This window comes from Chiloscyllium plagiosum, chromosome 13 (genome assembly GCF_004010195.1).
Source record: "Chiloscyllium plagiosum isolate BGI_BamShark_2017 chromosome 13, ASM401019v2, whole genome shotgun sequence".
NCBI classification, from domain to species: domain Eukaryota; kingdom Metazoa; phylum Chordata; class Chondrichthyes; order Orectolobiformes; family Hemiscylliidae; genus Chiloscyllium; species Chiloscyllium plagiosum.
The window spans coordinates 45,476,462-45,499,959 of NC_057722.1; positions in this window are offsets into that span (position 1 = coordinate 45,476,462).

The following is a 23,498-nucleotide window of genomic DNA, read 5'->3' on the forward strand; positions in this document are numbered from 1 at the left end:
CGAGTGCCTCTTGCTCCAGAGGTGTGTAATAACCTCTCTGAACAGGTTGATTTAGAAAATATCTGAAAGGTACAGCGACTTGCTCTTGACTTTGAGATTCACCTCACCAGACTCTCTTGCACGATTCCATCCCAAATTTCACCATAGCCAATGTCACACTCACTCTGATAAGATTCCACCCTTTTTTTCCAATAGTAATTGTCGGGATCAGAATTGAAATTTCTAGTTCCCACAGGTACATGGTATGAAAATAGCCATGGTGTGGGCATCTACTCAAAGGGGTGAATACAATGGAAGGTATCGGAAATAATTAGCTTCATTGAATTTACTGGCAATGATCTCTGTACATATGTAACACTGTGTGGGCTAGGCTGTACCCTTCCCTTAAAGATATTAGCAAATCAGTGTCAACTTGATAGTTTTCATGGCAACCATTATGGAATCAGCCCATAAATTAGCAGGCATACTAAAATTTAATTTCATGTCATTTTGATTGCTTCTTAGTTCTTCTTTGTACCATAGCCAGCAGACTAGCATATGCATTTGTCAGATTCCACATAGGAGAAAGTGAGGATTATGCCTGAAACGTCGATTAGTCATTCCTGAAGAAGGGCTTATGCCCGAAACGTCGATTCTCCTTCTCCTTTGATGCTGCCTGACCTGCTGCGCTTTTCCAGCAACACATTTTTAAGCTCAGATTCCAGATATCCAATGATTCAATTCAAATATTTTCATGCTCAACTGGCTTTTCTTTGGTTTTCCCCTTAACAGAGGCTTATGGTATTCTATCATGTCCTCATTAATTGTGAACTTCTAATCACTCTTAAGTTTCTACAAAATTTTAATAATCATTTTGGGCGGCATGTTGGCCCAGTGGTGAGCACTGCTGCCTCACAGCGCCACTGACCTGGGTTCGATTCCAGCTTCAGGCAACTGTGCAAACTTCACACAGCCATTGTCCATGGGTGCTCCAGTTTTCTCCAACAGTCCAAAAAAGTGCTGGTTGGATGCATTGGCCATGCTAAATTGCCCATAGTGTCAAGGATATGCAGGCTAGATGGATTGGCCATGGGAAATGCAGGGTGACAGGGATAGAGTAAGAAGGTGGGATGGTCTTTGAAGAGTCGGTGTGGAGTTGATGGGATGAATGGCCTGCTTCCACATTGTAGGGATTCTGTGATTTTAAAAATTATGTATGTTGAGTCTTTAAGCAAAGTAAAGCAATGTGAGCCTATAAAATGTGAAGGTTATAACATAGTACATTCAGGAGAAATGGCATAGGTTCTGCAACATCCAATATCTATAGTTTACTGTTCTAAGCCACTTCTGATGTCGAACATCTTCTTCCAGAACTAAACACAGTGCCAAACACTGAGTCCACTTTCACAGGTCACCAGTTATTCACGTTCAATATGCAAAGTTCTCCTTTTTATCAGTTTAACTCAACTTTGTTCTGTGTTTTTTGCTTCAGCAGGTCTCCTGCTCCTAGTCGGTTTTATTTTTTTCTCAGAATCCCATGAGCAAGACTCATTGCAGAGCTGTCAACCTTGTGGAAATGTGCGATTTATAATCAACGAGTGAAACAGATTACAAATGCATTTCGAAATAAGGAAGTGCGATTACTTTTAAGACTGAGATACAAGAAAACTGGTGATATTTTTAAACCAAAATGAGAGGTCTGACCAGAATGCAGTAACCATAGAAACGATCTAAAAGATTCTCTATAGCAAGTCAGCCTCTAATACTGTTGCACTTGTGAGTGGATCTTGTCTTTGTGCAATAAAGTATAAAGTTAAAAATCACACAACACCAGGTTATAGTCCAACAGGTTTAATTGGACTATAACTTGGTTTTGTGTGATTTTTAACTTTGTACACCCCAGTCCAACACCGGCATCTCCAAATCATGCAATAGAGTAAACTCTGTGTTATCATATCAGCAGCTTCGGCGCTCTCCCCTTGTTTTTTATTTCTACTGGATCTATCCCAGTTGTCAAAATAGAGTGAAGTGGTCACATTAGAGGGGAGGGAGTAATTGGATCGATACTGTACAGAGCTGTGAGGAAGGGAAAGGAAAGGGTCAGGCAGGAATAGAAAGTACAGAATGGCAGACTGATAAGAATGGAATTGTGGAAAGGATGATGAAGGAGGAAAGGACAGGTTGAATGGAGGGAGGTTGGAGGGAAATAATTAAATTTTTTTTCGAAGCAGACACACCCACAAAAGGGGAGATGTAGGGATTAGAGCAGGGTGTGAGAGTGTATGAAAATCCTTCGATGGAGATTGCCAGAAAATGAATTCAGCATCACAGAAGGGAATGCAGTTATTAATTCTCCCGTTCCACTGATGATGTCTTTCTTTTTACTACTTACTTGCCTGTATTTTTAACAACTTTCACTACTCCTGTTCATTTTCACAAATCCAGTGACTACCCCAATCTCTGTTTAATACAGTTACTTACATTTTATTGTCCCTGTCTGGGACTGCTGCAGTTACCAGCTGCTGGAAATGACCATGGAAAATAAAGTAGGAGCTAAAGGATGCTGGGTTTCAGCACGTTGGATGTCCTCATCATTCCTCTCTGCCAAACACTCAATCAGCAAAAGGTCAGCTTTGAGAGTGCAAAATCTATCTTTCACTATCTAGCTAACACACAGATAACAACATTATTGGTGCCAGTGTGATGTTTTTGGAGCAAACAGGCAGGCAAAGAGCCAGAAAATGAGGAGAAAGTTAATTTAAAGAATATTTCGTATGTTTATTAAGTTATACTCTGCATTGTAGAGTCCAGCAACCTTTCTTAAAATATTATACATGGAGAGCTCCAAAATGACACAAGTTTAAAGAATTCCTTCAATCTGTATGCAAGGTCTGTGGTAAGGATCCGTTTAATGAAAGATGGCTCGAGAATCTGTAAACTGAGTGGAACATCAATGCAGACTTGTGCACTGGAATTTTACACTGAAGCCATGACCTTGCCCCCTGTCAACTGAAAGGTTTGCGGCTGTTTGCACCCTGTCTTGGCTTGGTCTCCCTGTTGTGATTTGATGCAGTCAAAGCGTTAATTGGATCGAGGGCATAAGCCATGACCTTGCCCCCTGTCAACTGAAAGGTTTGCGGCTGTTTGCACCCTGTCTTGGCTGGTCTCCCTGTTGTGATTTGATGGCAGTCAAGCTGTTAATTGGATCGAGGCATAACTTCCACCTGATAACGAATGAGGACATCTCATCTACCAATGTTATCAGCCAGTCAAATGGCCAGCAGCTCTCTTGTCCCAGTAGTGCCACCAGGAGTGGTGGTCCCTGCTGGGATTTTGGGCAGCCCTCAAAGAAGAGATGACTTGGAACTGCACTTAAAAGTCAACTCGGAAGTTTTCCAGGACCAGACCAACAGATGTCAGCAAGTGGGGGAGGAGTTTGTTATCTGGCTCACCAGAAAATGAGGTACCCCTAGGTGGGGGATGGGGGGCTACCATTGCAGATGCCTTGGTTGGGTACAAGGTGCTTGAACAGAGGGGGTGTGCTCATGCCCTCAGCTTCGTAAGAAAGCTGCAAGTGGGCACTTGATGCTAGTACCCGCCACTGCAAGTAAAAGCACAGTGGTAACTGAAGGAGGTCTATAAGTGGCCATTAACTGGGTGTCTGGGGGGGGTGCATTGCTTACAGTTGCCACCATTGTTAGTGGCACTGATGAGCAATGGAAATTTACTGGCCTCTGATAGGTCAGCCGAGCTCAGCAAATCGGATTTCCATTTTTGGGTGTGATCCTCAACCTCAGGGAATTCCGGACAGCAGATACTGAACCTCCACCATAGGTCTAGCAGGCTGCCCCATTGGTTCCCTACCAGTGGACAAGACCCTATCAGATCAACTCCACTCAAATTTATTCACTTAATTCCAATTTGTATCTACTTCTAATTTATTCTCATGTCCCCTCCTGTCTCTAAGAAGAGCCAGGAGGGTACATGAGAAGTCATTGGCAGATTGGATCAAGGAAAACCCTAAAACTTTCTATAGGCATATCAGGAATAAAACAATGACTAGAATAAGATTAGAGCCAATCAAGGACAGCAGTGAGAAGTTGTGCGTGCAGTCTGAAGAGATAGGAGAAGTACTAAATGGATACTTTTCATTGGTATTCTCACTGGAAAAGGCAATGTTGTTGAAGAGAATGCCAAAATACAGGCTAGTAGACTAGACAGAATTGAGGTTCACAAGGAGGAGGTGTTAGCAATTCTGGAAAGTGTGAATATAGATAAGTCCCCTGGGCTGGATAGGATTTATCCTAGGATTCTCTGGAAAGCCTGGGAAGAGATTGCAGTGCCTTTGGCTTTGATCTTTATGTCACATTGTCTACAGGAATAGTGTCAGGAGACTGGAGGATAGCAAATGTTGTCCGCTTGTTCAAGAAAGGGAGTAGAGAAAGTGACCACACAAGTGGATGAGGGTAAAGTGGCTGATGTGGTGTATATGGATTTCAGTAAGGCATTTGATAAGCTTCCCCACAGTAGGCTATTGCACAAAATGCAAAGGTATGCAGTTTAGATCAGAAATTGGCTAGCTGCAAGAAGACAGAGGGTGGTAATTGATGGAAAATGTTCACCCTGGAGTTCAGTTACTACTAGTGTACTGCAAGGATCTGTTTTGGATCTGTTTTGGGTCCGTTGCTGTTTATCATTTTTATAAATGACCTGGGTGAGGGCATAGAAGGATAGGTTAGTAAATTTGCAGATGACACTAAGGTTGGTGGAGTTGTATGTAATGCCGAAGGATGTTGCAGGTTACAGAGCGACATAGATATGCTGCAGAACTGGGCTGAGAGGTGGCAAATTGAGTTTAATGTGGAAAAATGTGAGGTGATTCACTTTGGAAGGAGCAACGGGAATAAAGAGTACTGGGCTAATGGTAAGATTCTTGGCAGTAGATTAGATTAGATGCCCTACAGCATGGAAACAGGCCATTTGGCCCAACAAGTCCACACCCACCCTCCGAAGAGTAACCCACCCAGACCCATTCCCCTACATTTTCCCCTGAATAATGCACCGAACACTAGGGGCAAGTTAGCAGATACATGGAACAAATACCACCTGCAACTTCCTTTCCAAGTTACTCATCATCCTGACTTGGTAATACATCACAGCTGCTTGAATGTCACTAGATCAGTACCGTGGGATTCCCTCTCTGATAGTTTGTTGGTCTGTCTAAAACCAATGGACTGCAATATTTCAAGAAGGCAGTTCACCACTTCCTTCTCAAAGGCTATTGGTGTTGATCAATAAATGATGGCGTAGCCAACAAAGTGCGTATCCTGTGAATGAATGAAGGAAAAAAATGCATTGTGGACTGCATCTTTAAAACACATCTTTGTCTGCAAGAGTGTCTCAGTGCAGGGTTGGCCTCCTTTTAAATTCAATTTATGCATTCATACTTTAGTTTATCAACATTTGTAAAACTTAAATGTTAATTTTAACAGCAAATGTTGGTCACATACTTGGAAAAATTACTCACAATTTAATATTTGGGTGGAGGAAAATGCGATTTATTATTTGAAAGGGTCAGCAGGATTATTTGCAAACCAAATGATACCAAAATAAAACATTAAAAGTGGAACCATATCATCTTACTGTGGAAAGAGCTCCTATTTTATAAAAGCGCATTAAAGAGTCACAGCCATTAGCATACAAGGTCAAAATATGTTTGAGTGCAATTTGTATTTGAAATATCCTTTAACATTATCAAAAAACAAGATGAATAAATTGGCAAATATATTTTGCTGATGAGGATTGAAGGTCTGTAAGCCTTATACAATTGTTTAAAAAGGTGTGGCAAACTATCAGTAATTATGAACCACTCAGTTTTGACTTGGTGATGTGCAAACTATTAAAAACAATTGTGGGTTAGTATAAACTGTCAGTTAAAAGGCACAGATTAATTCGGGATCAGTAGCATATATTTGTCAAGAGATGGCCATCTCCTATGAATATAATTGACTTGTTTGAGGAAATAACTTGTGAACGTTATCTACAGTTTTTGGTAAGGATTTTCAAGGTCCCACATAGTAAATGTAAGTAAAGGAAAATTTGGACTATAATGTGGAAGGCATGATTGGGAACTTTGCAGATTACATAAGAATTGGCCATTGTAATTGACAGTGGAGAGGATAGCTGTTGACTCCAGAATGCTATCACTAATTGGTTGAGTAGGTGGAGAAGTGGCAAAAGGAACTTAATCAATAAAATAGGCAGTAAAAGAGAGAATGTTGTGAGGGATAGAGATTGAAAGTGGTTGACATACATGTCCACAGGTGATTGTAAGTAATAGAAAATGTAGATGAAGTTTTCTTTTTATTGGACAAGGTATACAATTTAAAAGCAGGGTGTGATACTGGAATTGTATAAAACATTGGTTTAGCGACAGCTGGAGATGTGTGTACAGTTCTGGTCACCACAAAACAAGAAGGAGATAATTGCACTGGAGGAAATACAGTGAAGGTTCAAGGTTGTCAGACCTTGAAAATTGTAGCTTTTAGCCAGAGTTGGATAGGTTGGGTTATTTTCCATTGAAACAGACGATGATAAAAGATGACGTAATTGAGGGGTGCAGAGTTGTGAGGGGCAGAGATAGAGTAGATGGGAAAGACCTACTTCCAACAGCAGAGATCTCACTCACTGGAGGTACAAATTTAAAGTGATTGGTAGAAAGTTTAGAGAGGAGATACTTGTGGGTGTGTTTGGAATTCGCTGCCAGGTTTGATGGTGGATGCAAAAAGCCTCAACTCTTATAAATGGTCGCTGGATCTGCGTTGGGAGAGGTCAAAACTGTAAGGCTACGAACCAGGTGCTGGAGGGTGGGATTGGAATAGTCAGCCAGTTTTCGCCAATGGTATGTATAATTGAAGGATAACCTCCCTCCTCTTGTATTCAATTCCTCTCACAATAAAACATTACATTCTATTAGCTTTCTTCATTACGTTTTGTACCTGCATACTAACTTTTTGTGATTCATGCACTATGATACCCAGATCTCTCTGCATCTCTGAGATCTCACCATTTTGATAATATGGCTTTTTATTCTTGCTGATAAAATGGACAATTTAACATTTTCCCAGATTATACTCCATTTCCCAGATCTTTGCCCACTCACTTAACCTCTCTAAATTCCTTTGTAGGCCCCTTATGTCATCTTCACTACTCACTTTCCTAACTATCTTCAAATTTAGCTACTATACCTTTGGACCCTTCATCCAAATCATTTACATAAATTGTAAAGAGCACGCCCCTCATGGCACCCTGCTAACCTGAAAAAGACCCATTTATTCTGACTCTCTGGCTGGCCCACAGGAAGCAATTTTCTATCCCATGCTGACCTGTTACCCGGACACCACACGCTTTTAATTTTTCCAATAGCCTTTCATGTGGTATCTTTAGTTCTTCAAAAAATTCAGCCAGGTTTGTCAGCCATGAACTGGCTTTAGCAAATTCATGCTGGTGGTACAATCAACTAACGTTTTCAAGGTGTGTGGTTACTGCATCCTTAAATTGTAGATTGCAGCAGTTTCCCAAAGCAGACATTGGGTTCACTGGAAATACACAGTTCTGAACGATTCGGCTTCAGAAACCTCAATAACTTCATACATTCCCATGAACAAGCATTAACATATGTCGTCTTACTGAGCTCCTGTCCACTGGTTAGTGAGAATTTAAAATTTGAAACAAATCTCTCAGACATTGCAAGTTCAAACAGAAATGAGTTGGATGAAGCTTCTGTTCTTTGTCTAAATTAAATAGCAGGACTCATAATTATGTGTTTCAGTTCTGTTGGTTTGCTGACACAGAGGACAGGAATGTACCTATGAAGCAGATTTCCACAACTGGCGCAGATATATGACTTTTCTGCATTACAGCATATTCATGTTCTAGAGCAATTTCATAAAGGTGCTAACAGGAAGTTAGAATTTTTCTTGCCGTGACTAGTAGTGCCCTGTGTTGACAAAGTTTATCTTCTTTATAGCTAGAAGAGTTCTGATTGAATTATTGGATTCAAGTAGTAATGAAGTTCCTACCCTAACATTTGTTTTAATGGATTATAATAAAATAGAAGCCCAAAACTTCAAAAACTAGTGTTTTGGCTCTGAAAGTAAGGCAGGTGAACAATGAACACCAAACGGCTTACCCCTACAGCACTTAGTGACTGTTGGAACTTTCTGAATCAGCCTTAATCTAATTTTATCACTAAACCTGTGATGTAAACAATGTCTGTCACTAGGAGGTTATTGAATCCAAAGTGGGATTTTCTATTTACTATGAGAATACCTTGTAGCAAAATCTTTAAGAGGAGCTGGATTATGAAGGTCTAAGCATTTTAATTAATTTAAATGATTCCCCTGCTCCACGTCCAAACAGAAAGTGATGTGTTATAGGTGGTTGCCCACTTTGGCAACACTGATAGAATATTCAAAGAAAGCAATAGATTGCATGGGAGGTAGTGACAAGAAATATTATGTACACCAATGTAGATAGAAATACACAGCAGAATTGGCCAGTAGTGAACAAGATGTTGAAATCTCACCAGATTAATCCATGGAAGACAACTTATTGTTATCTTCTATTAATAGATATGCAAAATTGTGCATGGCATAAAAGTGCATCTTCCCCTCACACTATTTTACAGTCAATTCATCACTTATTATGCATAAGCATTGTGCAACGTTGCACTTTTAAACTAGATTTATAAATATTCTTTCAGTCTCAACTGCAAAGGAACTACTCCATAAAAATCAATTGTAGTTGTGTGATGCATGATCATAATGGTATGCCCATCTTTGTCACTAATGAAAGGCTGATTCATTTTCAATTATTAGAGGCTGAGTTCCCTGTTGACTATAAAACAGATTATCATGAGGAATGTCTGTTCACGCACAATACATTGCCAACATGATTTATAGGCTGATCCTTTTTTTTGTTTCCTTTTTAGAATGTCTTTTTTTCAGCTAACTGGATATGTATTTCTTCAAACTTTTTCATGCCATCATCATGAATAATTTTTAACTACTTCTTTCTGATCAGATTGCCAAGTTCCTAAAGATGAAAGCAAGCATACAAGCAAACAAGGTTTAAAACTAAATTGTATCTGGAACATAGCCCTGTTTGACTGGGATGGAGACAGGGAAGGGGCTTACTTTCCATGACTGGCTGCACCATCTCCTAAATCAGATTGACAGCAGAGAAACAAATCAATCGCCACACCAACTCTGTATACCAGTTCTATGTTCCATGAAAGTCTTCTCCAACCTCTCCTTTAAACCCTAACAGGATATTCTTCATGTGTTTATCTAGGTTCCCTTAATTGGATCTTTCCTAATTGTCATCTACTCATTACGGTCATATGCTCCACAATTTCATTACTCTCTGAGTAAGGAAGTTTTCTTCCTTCCCTGAACACCCTATCAGATTTGAGCATGACTATCTTTTTCATTGCTCTCTAGTTTCAGATACCTCCAAGTGGAAATGATACTGATTCACAAAGTGCCTCCACATTGTGGTCATAACATAGAGGTTAGAACCACGCAGTATTCCAAGTGCGGCCAAAATAAGATTTCATACAAGTTTACATAATCTCTGCTTTTCAATTATTTCCCTGTAGGAAATAACCCAGAGCTTGGTTTATGTTTGTAAAGTCTTATTGATCTTAGTTGCTACTCAGCAGTGGCATATTGTAATGAAGCTGATTTGGCAATCCAGAGCATCAATTTAATATTCTTGTGGACTTGGGTTCAAATTGTATAGTGGCAGATGGTGACATTTGAATTCAATTAAATTAAAATTAAAAACTAGTCTAACGGTGACCATGTAACCATTGTTAGAAAAGCCCAAATAAAAGTAAAATACTGGGTTCTGGAATTCTGAAATAAAATCAGAATATGCTAGTGTGTAACTGTTTCTCTCTCCACAGTTGCCAGACCAGTTGAGTTTCTCCAGCACTTTGTTTTTATGTTGTAAATACCAATCTGTTTCATTAATATCTCTGGGGAAGGACATCTGCAACCTTTAGTTGGTCTGGCCTACATGTGATTCCAGACCTGGAGCAATGCATTTGACTCTTAGGTGCCCTCTGAAATTGCCAACAAGACAATTAGTTCAAGGAGAATGAGGGATGGTCAAAGAATGCTAGCATTACCAGTGAAGCCCATGTCTCATGCAAGAATTAAAAAAAAGATAAATTTTATGAGGTGCTGTGGGACCTCAATCCCAACTCAAAAGTCAAGTTGCAGGGAAGTCAGTACACGATCCCAGTGCCTTCTCTGCAGCTACTTAATTCCTGAAGGGATGTTAATTGTTTTTCAGTGAGACCCATTGTTGTCATGAGAGGGAATTCCACTTTAGGGAGCTGCATGACAATCAGATGATCAGGAGCTCTGTAATTCCATCACTGTCAGCCAGATGTAGTAGCCATACAGGCAGTTGCACCCTCCTGTAAAGCCAAGGTAATTTGGGGATTGGATGTCTCAGCAAGGAGAAATGAGAAGTACGATGGCAGTTGAGGTTTGGGTTCAAGAGGCCAGTGGGAGGGTTAAAGGGAGGGATGACTCTGAACAGAGGGTACCTCTGATGGGTCCAGGGTGGGTCAATCAACACCATTCCCTGAAAATTTCAGACAAGTCAAGGTGGTGGATAGATGAAGGAAATGTCATCTGTTGGATTATACACCTCCCTTCCAACTTGAAAGCCACTGGTGTGGGGAGCATAAAATACAACCTTTATGATCCAACTAGTATCTGGCCTCTATATTCACTCTACCAAAATGCATTATTTCATACTTAGCAAGATTGAGCTTCATGTCCTAATTACGCATCCAAATGTATCCTGTATTTTGTTGCATTCTTCCTTTATTTTAATAAAATCTCCCAACTTGGTCATTTTCAAATGTTGGAATTCCAATCCATGAATGTGAATTGCAAGCAACTGATCCATATAAAATGTCAATGACCATCTTCTGCCAAGCTGAGTAGCTATTCTACCCCTTGGATCCGCAAAATGATATAACCGTCTGTCTGTGGTGAATTCTGGTCAGCTGTTTCCAGAAAACATCATTGCCTGTAACAAAGGCCTATGTGAGATCAACAAAGAGTAAACATCCATGTTTTGTTCTGGGCACTCTTCCTCAAGTCGTCTGTCAGAGTAAAAAAAATCTATAGTATTTAGAATTATAGAGACGTACTGAATGGAAACAGACCCTTCGGTCCAACTCGTCCATTCTGAACAGATATTCCCTATTCATATGCCCAACCAAATGCCTAAATGTTACAATTGTACCAGCCTCCACCACTTCTCCAGGCAGCCCATTCTACACACATACCACCCTCTGTATGAAAAAGGTGCCCCTTAGATCTCTCTTATATCTTTCCCCTCTCACCCTAAACCTATGCACTCTAGTTCTGGACTACCCCATCCCAAGGAAAAGACCTTGTCTATTTACCCTATCCATGCCCCTCATAATTTTATAAACCTCTATAAGGTGACCCCTCAGCCTCTCATGTTCCAGGGAAAACAGCCCTAGCCTATTCAACCTCTCCCTATAGCTCAAATCCTCCAAACCTGGCAATATCCTTGTAAATCTTTTTTGAACCTTTTTCAAGTTTCACAACATCCTTCCGGTAGGAAAGAGACAAGAATTACAAGCAATATTCCAACAGTGGCCCAACCAATATCCTGTACAGCCACAACATGTCCTTCCACCTCCTGTACTCAATTCTCTGACCAATAAAAGAAAGCATATCAAACTCCTTCTTCACTATCATATCTCCCTGCGACTCCACTTTCAAGGAGCTATGAACCTGAACTCCAAGATCTCTTTGTTCAGCAACACGCCCTAGGACCTTACCATTAAGTGTATAAGTCCTGCTAAGATTTGCTTTCCCAAAATGCAGCACCTTGCATTTATCTAAATTAAGCTCCATCTGCCACTTCTCAACCCATTGGCCCATCTGATCACGATTCCGTTATAATCTGAGGGAACCTTCTTCGCTGTCCACTACACCTCCAATTTTGATGTCATCTGCAAACTAACTAACTATATCTCTTATGCTCACATCCAAATCATTTATATAAATGATGAAAAGTAGTGGATCCAGGACCAGTCCTTGTGGCACTCCTTTGGTCACAGGCCTCCAGCCTGAAAAGCAACCCTCTACCACCACCCTCTGTCTTTTGCCTTTGAGCCAGTTCTGTATCCAAATGGCTATTTCTCCCTGTATTCCATGAGATCTAACCTTGCTAACCAGTCTCCCATGGGGAACCTTGTCGAACCCCTTACTGAAGTCCTTATAGATCACGTCTACCGCTCTGCTCTCATCAATCTGCTTTGTTACTTCTTCTAAAAACTTAATCATGTTTGTGAGACATGATTTCCCATGCATAAAGCCATGTTGACTATCCCTAATCAGTCCTTGCCTTTCCAAATACATGTACATCGTGTCCCTCAGGATTCCCTCCAAAAACTTGCCCACCGCTAACGTCAAGCTCACTGGTCTATTGTTCCCAGGCTTGTCCTTACCACCTTTCTAGAATAATGGCACCACATTAGCCAACCTCCAATCTTCCGGCATCTCACCTGTGGCTATCGATGATACAAAAATCTCAGCAAGAGGCCCAGCAATCACTTCTCTAGCTTCCCACAGAGTTCTATGGTACACCTGATCATGTCCTGGGAATTTACCAATTTTTATGCATTTCAAGACATCCAGCACTTCCTCCTCTGTAATATGGACAGTTCTCAAGATGTCACCATCAATTTCTATACGTTCTATATCTTCCATGTCGTTCTCCACAGTAGACGCTGATGCAAAATACTTGTTTAGTATCTCCTCCATATCCTGCAACTCCACACAATGGCCTCCATGTTGATCTTTGAGGGGCCCTATTCTCTCCCTAGTTACCCTTTGTCCTTAATGTATTTGTAATATCCTTTGGATTCTCCTTTACTCTATTTGCCAAAGCTATTTGATGTCCCCTTTAATCATCCCTTTCTTATTTCTCAGTTCCACCCAAATAACTTGCCTGGATGTATTTCTGGGAATATCCTCCCTCAGCACAGCTGTAATGCTATCCCTTATCAAAAACACTATACTCCCCCTCCTCTCTTGCCTCCCTTTCTGTCCTTCCTGTAGCATTTATATCTTGGAACATTAAGCTGCGAATCCTGTCCATCCCTAAGCCACGTTTCTGTAATTGCTATGATATCCCAGTCCCATGTTCCAAACCATGCGCTGAGTTCATCTGCCTTCCCTGTTAGACCTCTTGCTTTGAAATAAATAGATTAATTTATCAGTCCTACCTTGTTCTCTGCTTTGTCCCTGCCTGCCCTGACTGTTTCACTCGCTTCTTTTCTCAACTGTACTAGTCTCAGATTGATCTCTTTCCTCACTATCTCCCTGGGTCCCACCTGTGCCTCTGCCCCCCACCCCAAGCCCAAACACCACCTCCACCTTAATAGTTTAAATCCTCCTAAGCAGCTGTAGCAAATCTCCCTACCAGTAAATTAGTCCCCTTCCAATTTAAGTGCAATCTGTCCTTCTTGTCCAGGTCACTTCTACCCCAGAAGAAATTCCAATGATCCAAAAATGTGAATCCTTCTGCATCTCCAGCGTCTATTAGTCAAGAATTTTTCTGATTTATGCTACATGTAGTGATTTAGGATAATTGTAGCAAGGACTTATCTTGCAGTGACAAATGTGGTTATTCCTCTATAATTGACGCACACGTACTCACGCCTACTGCACTATTCAAAGAGATGAATGGATACAATTCTGTACTCTGACAAATGTAATTGTGGTAAAAGATTTTGAAAACACTATGAAGCACACCACGGAGAGAACTGAGAAGTATACAGGAAGGTTAAGAGTTTATATACAGATATGTTTTATCTTGGAAAAATAACAATTCATATTCATCAAAGCTTGCCACAAAATAACATTGCTGCATTAAGAATTTGCAAATTGATCATTACGGATGTGATTATTAAAATTGTAAGTGCTATTTGATCTAACGTTTCAACATCAATTTTGTTGTTAGCTATTGGATGGGTATGCAATTTACTATGGACTACCATATCACACTACTATTGCTGGTTTAATTGTACAGTGAGATCCAATCATTCTTGGATAGAAAAGAGAAAACGTTATGCTGGCAAACAGGATAAATAATGGTTTGGCCTTCAGTGTTCATGCTGAATGTTGTAAAGAACCTGAACTCAGACCTTACTTTTAAAAAAAATCAGGTGAGGGCAAGTGGTGGCAGAATGTTATGATTTATACACCAAACGGATTAAGCTTCAACTGTATATTTTTCCAAAAATAATTTGGCTCATATTTTTGCATTGAAATCACTGTGAAATACTATTTGGACTCAGAGTAATAGTGGTACAAATTGTCAAAATTGCCCAAATGTGACAAAAGCTTTCAGAAAAGTTGTGAGTTCAGGATTGTAGAATGTTTAAAAATTTTAAAGCGCATCATTTTCTGTCAAATTGTATAATGTACTGGAAGTAGAGATAACAGTGAAGAACATCTGAATATAAATAAGTACCAAAATTATTTATCTTTATCCAATTTTTATTTCAATATTTTTGCTGAATTTGGTCCATGCTAAGTGCCAGTTTAGTGGATCTGGTCCACAATATATTGGGGCTGACACCTGTTACAAATATCTATATAGTTTGTAGTCTGTGTGAGTTAGTGAGATTCGTAGAAGTTCAGAGTAGCTAGCTGTTTAATAAAACCTGAAATTATGCCAGTCATTATATATTTAGGAACAGTCTCAGGAAACCTGAGGAACTATCTCTCCGGAGAAGTGATTCAACTACCAAGGCATAAATAATCAGAAAGGAAAGATTGTCAAAAATGGAGGATTGGAATCACTTGCACACCTGAGAGAGTTTTGTTGACATTCGATTGCCTGCAGTATTACTAAAATCTGGATGGGGTCTATGTTGACTGCATTAAAGTCCGTGTGAGTTAGCGAGATTAGTAGAAATTCAGAGTAGGTAGCTGTTTAATAAAACCTGAAACTATGCCTGAAGAAGGGCTTATGCCAGAAACATCGATTCTCCTGCTCCTTGGATGCTGCCTGACCTGCTGCGCTTTTCCAGCAACACATTTTTCAGCTCTGATCTCCAGCATCTGCAGTCCTCACTTTCTCCTGCATTAAAGTTCAGTCTGATGACATTTGATCAATTTGCCTATTAAATCATATTTACCTCATGTTAATTCTGAATGTTAGACTCTAATTTGTCTATATTGTGTGGGTTAGAATCAATATTTGACTTGTACGATATACCTATTTGGTCATTGTTTATATTTGCTTTGTTCAATTGGCTAATTGAGATTCTTGTTGTAGTTCAATGCAACATCAGAATATTTCTGTTAATTTGTTTACTCCTGACTCTTCATTCAGTCTAGACTTTAAAAGATTAAGTCTATCAAACCAGGTCATAACAAGGATTTGTCTTAAGCAGCGTTCTCATAACCAGGATCATAACGCACCCTGGTTTATATAGATACAGAATATTTCCAGTGTTTGAAAGGTTTGGTTAAAAGTTCTAGACTCAAATGTCAGAAACAGAAAATTGAAATTGTAGAAGTTTTTTCTAGGATTAATGATTGAGATAAAAATCATCATCAATATTTGAGATTAGATTAGGTGGAAGAAGGTGAATTAATGTGGATCAGAATGGGTAATCATGCATATGAATATGTAGCAGATAAACTGTCAATACAATTTAATCCAAGGCATTGATTAAGCACGAGAGAACATCTTGCTATACAGAAATAGATCTACAGGAATATGTATTGTTAAAGTATCACCAGCAATACTTTGAAGCATTAGAAAGTGGACTGAAATATTTGGTTCAAAGTACAAATGATGGTTAAAACCTTATAAGGATCAGTGCAGGCAAAATGATGAATTCTCACATGGAACACTTCAGGAATGTCATCTATGCAATGTAACAATAGGTTGAATAATGCAGATTATAATATTACATTGGTATCTTAACATTTTTACTTAATTCAGGGCTCATTGAGAAATTTATCATCTTTAAAAGTTCCATCTGTGGTTATTCTCCTCCATGAGTTCATCAGGTAAACAGGCAGTTTAATTAGAAATAGAATTTGTGAATGGTCTTTTGAAAAGGTCAGCCTGAATGCATTAAGTATCCTTTCTCTCCACCATATCTATTTGCATTCTTATAAGGTTGAATAACTTCTTGGTCAAGGTACCATTTACAGAACTTAAGCTTTACACCACTATGACAAATCAATTGATACTAAGAAAAGTTCTAAATATAATCGACTACAATGTTTACATTGACACTGACAATACTGATGAACGTTAAGAGTGGGGTGCTGGAAAAGCAAAGCAGGTCAGGTAGCAACCGAGGAGTAGAAGAATCGACGTTTTCAGGCATAAGCCCTTCATCAGGAAATACTACTCCTCGGATGCTGCCTGACCTGCTGTGCTTTTCCAGCACCCCACTCTCGACTCTGATCTCCAGCATCTGCAGTCCTCACTTTCTCCCAGTACTGATGAATGACAGTTGGTAGAGGCTACTACCCCAAACTACTGCAGGTGATAAAGTTATCTCAAAGAAAAGTCATGCTTTTGAAGAATATGCTGAAAGGCTTATAGAAAGAGGGGTCATATGATATTTGTCCAAAGGATAAATTGCAAGATTGACCAGTTTGAGCCAAATGGCCTGTTTCAGTGACATAGAATCTATCTGAAGTACTAATGCACTTTACCTGCATGAATGCAGCTCCCACAACTCTCAAAAAGAGTCTGCTTAGACTGAATGGGCCAAATCGCCACTATCTGAAATGTAGGAATTTGATGATTCTCAAGGGCTACTGGAGGCGGACAATAAATGCTGGCCAACCAGTGACACCCACGTCTGAGGAGAAATCTTTTAAGAAGGCTTTAAATCCATTGTTTGGCATTGGAAAATGTTGCCAATGAAATAGGACTTGTCTCTTTTTCTTTGTTTTCAATAAAATCAGTTTGGCTCAATAAAAAGTTTGAATACAGTTCAGAATGAAGATTTCAATATTTGCTTATTTTAACTCTTAAAACTGATTTTGATGTAACTTTATTGTATCGTTATTGTCTACCCAAATAGCCACTTCATTTTGAAGATTACTAACCAGGAACTTCAACAATATACTGTAAAAGGTTTGACACTCATCAGATATATGAAAATAGTATATCGCACACATACATCACCAATTATACATTCTTTAATTTCTTATCTTCACAGAACAAATGTTAATCATCTGTAATGATATCTGGTTGGAAATATAGGTTGAGAAATAAGTATATTTGATCACATAGGATACACCTGCTATTAATTAATTAACTAATACTCAGTAAAGACAAAACAAAGGCATCAACAATAGTTTAATTACACAAAAGAAAGCCTGGAAAGAGACATGGCACCATCACACTGAGGCAAGACAGAAGTTAACAGGGAAATGAACCTGCTCTAAATTAGCTTCAAATAGGGGTTAAAAGCTATAAATCACTTCATTTACATTTGCTTTGTATTTTATTTCATAGTAATATCTGATAATTCAATGTAAATTGTATTGTGTTTTGTATTTGATATTACAAGTCCTAAAATAATTGGATAATAAAACCTTTTTATTTTAATCAATTATGTTTGAATTCCATCTTGGCAGTTGTCCCAGTATAGTTGCTTGGATCGTAAGTAAAATTATCCTTCACCAAGTTGCCATTCTAGTGTTAAATCATTTCTCTAGAAAGGTAAATATATTGTCTAGAATGCATTCTGCTGCAAATAATTCATCCAAGGCTTGGGTAATGATGAGCATGCATATCAGTTTTTTCTATGTATTAATTGATGGGTGCGTTCCAAACATTTTTCCCATCATATCTCATTGCTGTGGCTACTAAATGCATTCATTATTTAATTTGGGGTTTGGATTGTAAATTTTTGACCTGCAGACAGTGGAAGAATCTGATAGTGTGAGGAATCCAGAAGTTTGAGAAGCAACGCGACAGGAGCTTTTGACTCAGCCACTGGATTTGCATCTGACTTCTACAATCCCTGAACAATTAGCAGGAGCGGATGGTTTCATAACCCACATCAGTCTATTTCAGCTGAACTAGTCAAAATAATGTTGCAAGGGATTAAATGGCATTAATGAGACATTTAAATGTACCTTGTTACACATCTTACACACCACTTCCTTTACTCTGTTTTCCAAAGGTTATACTAGCATAATGCTCCTCATAACAACTTACCTTTAGATACACACATCCTTCTCTGTCTAGGTACCTTCTCATCTCTGTTCCTCACTAACTCTCTGCACCTCTATGCCTCCTGACAGTGACTAGCATTTCCCTACACTCTCAGAGAATCCTCTGTGGGGAGTCAGCCATAATGTGTGATGGTGTTTTGGACTAAGTTCATTGCTTGTGGCTCAGGCTCTGTTTCAACAATGGTGTTATAGTCATAGTCATAGCCATAGTGTCATACAATGCCAAAATAGACCCTTCAGTCCAACCAGTCCATAACAAACATAATCTCAAACTAAACTAGTCCCACATCCCTGCACTAGGCTCATATTTCTCCAAACACTTCTTATTAATTTACTTATCTAAATGTCTTTTAAACATTGTAACTGTACCAGCATCTACCACTTCCTCTGGAAGTTCATTCCACACATGAACCAGTCTCTGTGTTTAAAAAAAATGCCCCTTAATCTTTCTCCTCTCACCTTAAAAATATGCCCGTACTCTTGGGAAAAGACATTTGGCATCCCCCCCCATCCACATCTCTCATAATCTTATATGCCTCTGTAAGTTCACCTCTCAATCTCCTAAGTTCCAATGAAAAAGTCCCAGCCCATCCAGCCTCTTCTTATAACTCAAAACCTCTATTCCCAGCAACAACCTGGTAAATCTTTTCTGAGCCCTCTCCACTTTCTCTGTTGTCTTTCCTATAACAGGGAGATCAGAACTGGACACTGTACTCCAGAAGAGGCCTCACTAATGTCCTGTACAGCCTCAACATAAGGTCCCAACTCTTATATTCAAAAGACTGAGCAATGATGGCAACTGTGCTAAACCACCCAGTCTACATACGACTCAAACTTCATAGAATTATGTACCTGAGCCCAATAATGGTGTTATGCTTCAAGTATCACCTGAGCAGTGTTCTTTACATGGTTGAACTGAAATAGACTGATGTGGTTGTCACCCCACTAGCGACTATGAATTTTTCAGGAATCCCAGAAATCAGATCAAAATCCAGCCATTGGATTACAAAGCCACTGACAAGGTGCTTCTGAAACCTTCGGGTTTTTCATACTATCAGATTCCCCCATCGCAAGCTGGATAAAAAAAAAAGATATATAGCCCAATAAAGCTAAAAAATAACATTCAGTAGCTATGGAATGATATCTTTGAGAACTCAATAATCTTTGTATCATTAAAGAAAACAAAGAACTGCAGAAGCTGGAAGTCAGGAACAAAAACACAAATTGCTGGAAAAACTCAGCAGGTCTGTCAGCATCTGTGCAGAGAAAGCAAAATTAATGCTTCAAATCCAGTTGCCCTTCTTATGAAAGGAGGTTTCCAGCAATTTCTGTTTCTCTTAGCATTAAAATAAATCTGTTCACAGGCAGAAAAATGCTTTGGTGGATGTTGAGCTGTTCATTCTTGTTTTTTTTAATAAACAGATGACTCTGTGATATCTTTCTTCTTCAGTGTGTTTTGCAGAGTTTGTTTAATTCAGTTTTATTCTGAGAAACAACTTTATATACACTTAAATGACTGTTAGGCCTATTGTTTGTTCTAACTTGTCATATAATTTAGGAAGCTAGTTGATGCAATGGATATAGAACCTTTTCTCAATCCTGTTCCAGGGATGTCATAATCGTACCAATAATCAAATCCGTTCTCCCTTCTGACATCAATCTAATTCTCACATATTTTCCGTATCAATGCTTCTTCTCCTACTGCTTGCCCTGACTGTATGTTTAGTGAGTGCACTGTCTAATTTTTAATTTGCTTCTTCTCCCCTTTATGTAACACGGAAGAGCAAGTAATGCAATTATTTCTCCACAACTGGCCAGCAAATCTCGAGTGACAAAAGTCCTTTGTGCTTCATTCATGCATTGTACTGCAATTGCATTGTTTCTCATGAACATCTACTAGCCTTCCCTACCTTTGCATTTTCTCCCATGAATGATGTACTAAGGAACTGGCATTCATGTGATTGGCCATCTCTTGTTACACACACTGCCTCTAACCAGACAAATTCCCTCAGCTCTAAACATTGTCACCTTTTTCACAGTTAAACCTCTCTTTATTGGGGTGCCTAATAAGTGTGGTCAAGAAAAATGACAGATTGGAGCTGAAATATCAGGGGTCACTTCAAAGCTGCAATGTTGGACCATACCTTATATTAGGGCAGGCTGATTTTGGCTCATGTGGAGCGCAGCACTGGAAGTAGAGACTTTATATAATGGATCTCTCACTTTTCCCTCTTCCCTTCATATAATGAAGTGCCAAAGTAAAAAAGGGAGAGATTGAATATAATGGAAGTGGATGGATCAGCAATAAGTGGCAAGGAGAGGAGGGATAGTGAGGTGCTCCCGGTGAGTGAGTAGGAAGCAAAGAGGGCAGGAATGTTTAGTAGTGTGGGAGGATGAGGTGGGTGACAGCCATTAAGTGGACATGATGCACACGAGAGTGACAGTTGTAATGCATGAGGCTTGGTGAGCTGTGATGGAGTGGCAGAGTTAGACTAACTGATAGCCCTGAGTGAGTATGAGGTAACATTGAAGAGATGGTGGCACTTACACAGAGCACAGCTGATTAGTGACTGTCTTACATTGTGGGTGGTTTCTTGTAACACAGGACACACTGTTCTCCAACAACTCCAGGTCCCTGTCCATGAAGTGATGTGCGAGTTATTCTTTCTGGGACATGTTTGCAGTGAGCAGTACAGTAAATGGACCAGTTTTTGGCTTGCAGCATCTGAAGAGTTGTGCAGCTGGGCTTTAAATATGGCACCAGCAGCATGATTTTTTTAAGGTCCTGGCAGAGATTAGCACTTTTGCCTCTTGCACCATGAAATTCCATGAATAGGGCATCAAAGAGCCTAATTGCATGGGCAAGGAGGTAAAGAGCTGGAGATTGTGGGAAAACTAGCTGTGAGCCATGGTGAACTAGTTCCATAAATATCACTTGACAAAATACAAACTGAAAATGGGGATACTCACCCCTATGTAACTTTCTTCAATGTACCAGGAGCTCTGTATTCCTACAACTTGGGATTTAGACTACATGCACTCGTTACTCTAACATCAGTGGCTGGGACTTCAGCGAGTCAGATCTTAAGCTGAATCCCTTTCTATACTTGTTCACCTCTCTCCTTTTCTTAGCATCTTCTTGAAACCCATCTCTTTGGTAACTCCTACCACAAACAGAACAGGAGTAAGCCACTTAGCCTCTCTCGGCGAAAGTGAGGACTGCAGATGCTGGAGATCAGAGTCGAGAGTTGGTGCTGGAAAAACACAGCAGGTCAGGCAGCATCCGAGGAGCAGGAGAATCGATGTTTTGGGCAAAAGCCCTTCAACTTAGCCTCTCTAGTTTGCTGCACCATTCAAAGGGATTTTATACAATCCCAAGTATTTTTTCTCTTTGACTTGGCCTTGATTATTATCTGAATATTCTGTGAAGAGCCTATGAATGTAAATTCTTATTACTGTTGAGTTTAAAATGGCTAGAATTATTGTTTTCCTTCAACACAATGCACAGACAAATTGGCTAAAATATGTCAAATTATGCTGAGACAATATCTGGGTGAAGTTGATTTTATCTCCTTACTGCAGAACTAAAGGAACCAATATTATGCTAAACCCTAGGCAATTTTCTCCATTCTCAATTAAAATGGTTCATGTCATTTCTATATCTTTTTCAAATGGCCATTTTTCATGCATTAGTTACGGCCTGGAGCATTCATCTACAATTTTATTGCTGTCAATTCTTACAAATTTCCAATCCCAAAGTAAGAGAATTTTATTACTTAAACATCACAGATTTAGCTTAACTTCGTTATAGAAACATGACAGTTTATCAAATTCTTCCAAATAGTTTATGAGATTCTTCCCACTTTACACTATGTACTGTGTAAAATCATCCACATTAATTCCCTAATGATTTTGATATTGTGGATAATGGAAGCTCTGCTACTCAGAGACATAATCAAGAAAACGAGTCTTGCCATAGCTGTGTTAGTGTTTGCACTGTGTAGTATTGGCTGAAGAAATCATTCCACCATTGTACTGTAAATATTAGCTTCCATTCATTATTAAACACAGATTTATGACATGTATGTTCAATGTTCAAAAACTTATCTCCATATTAAGTCAGCTGTTGAAGCTGTGTGGTGGCAATATTCTGCATTGATTTCCAAATCAAATGGCACCTTGCCAGACAAATCTATCCATTTAGAAAACCTGCCAGGAAATTACCTCCATCCATTCTAAAGGTAGCCTGAATTGAACATTACACCACAGTATTTGTAAGCAATTTCTATCCAGATAAATCTTTACTATAGTGGGAATATTCTATTGCACAATTTCTAGTAAATATATAACTTCAAAATTTAAAAAATGTGAACATATTACAGTTGAGTCAGAAAAAAAGAAAAGGCCTTTTTCAGTTGAGTAGATAGTAAAAATAACATGATTGCAAATACAAGTTGGAGCCTAAACACTATGTGGGGAAAATGCCAAAATAAATTACTAAACCAGTACCACATACATCAAAGAATGTGTAGTTGCAGCATGACAGTGCTCTAATCAGAGAACACCTTATCCATTCCACTTTTAATCATCAAGGCACAGAGGAAATAACCCAGCCCTAAAAACAGTGCAGAAAAGAAATGCAAGTGTCAGACAACTCAGTCATGTCAAGAAATTCTGCCTTTTCAGCCACAGAAGAAGCAACTAAAAAAGGATTAAGGAAAGCAAAGAAACAAGTGAGTTATATAAACTAAATCACCCTGGAACATTACTTTTAGGTAATCTTAGGACAGGAGCTATTAGATTGAGATAAGAAAACTTTAAGATAGAGATTGGAAATTCGTATCATAATGATAATATTCACATTCCTGTAAAAGTACTGAAGACATGCATTCCTGAACTAGACATGTTTCTAGCTGAAAATGTGTTGCTGGAAAAGTACAGCAGGTCAGGCAGCATCCAAGGAACAGGAGAATCGACGTTTCGGGCATAAGCCCTTCTTCAGGAATAAGGAAAGTGTGTCCAGCAGGCTAAGATAAAAGGTAGGGAGGAGGGACTTGGGGGAGGGACGTTGGAATTATGATAGGTGGAGGGAGGTCAAGGTGAGGGTGATAGGCCGGAGTGGGGTGCGGGCGGAGAGGTCAGGAAGAAGATTGCAGGTTAGGAAGGCGG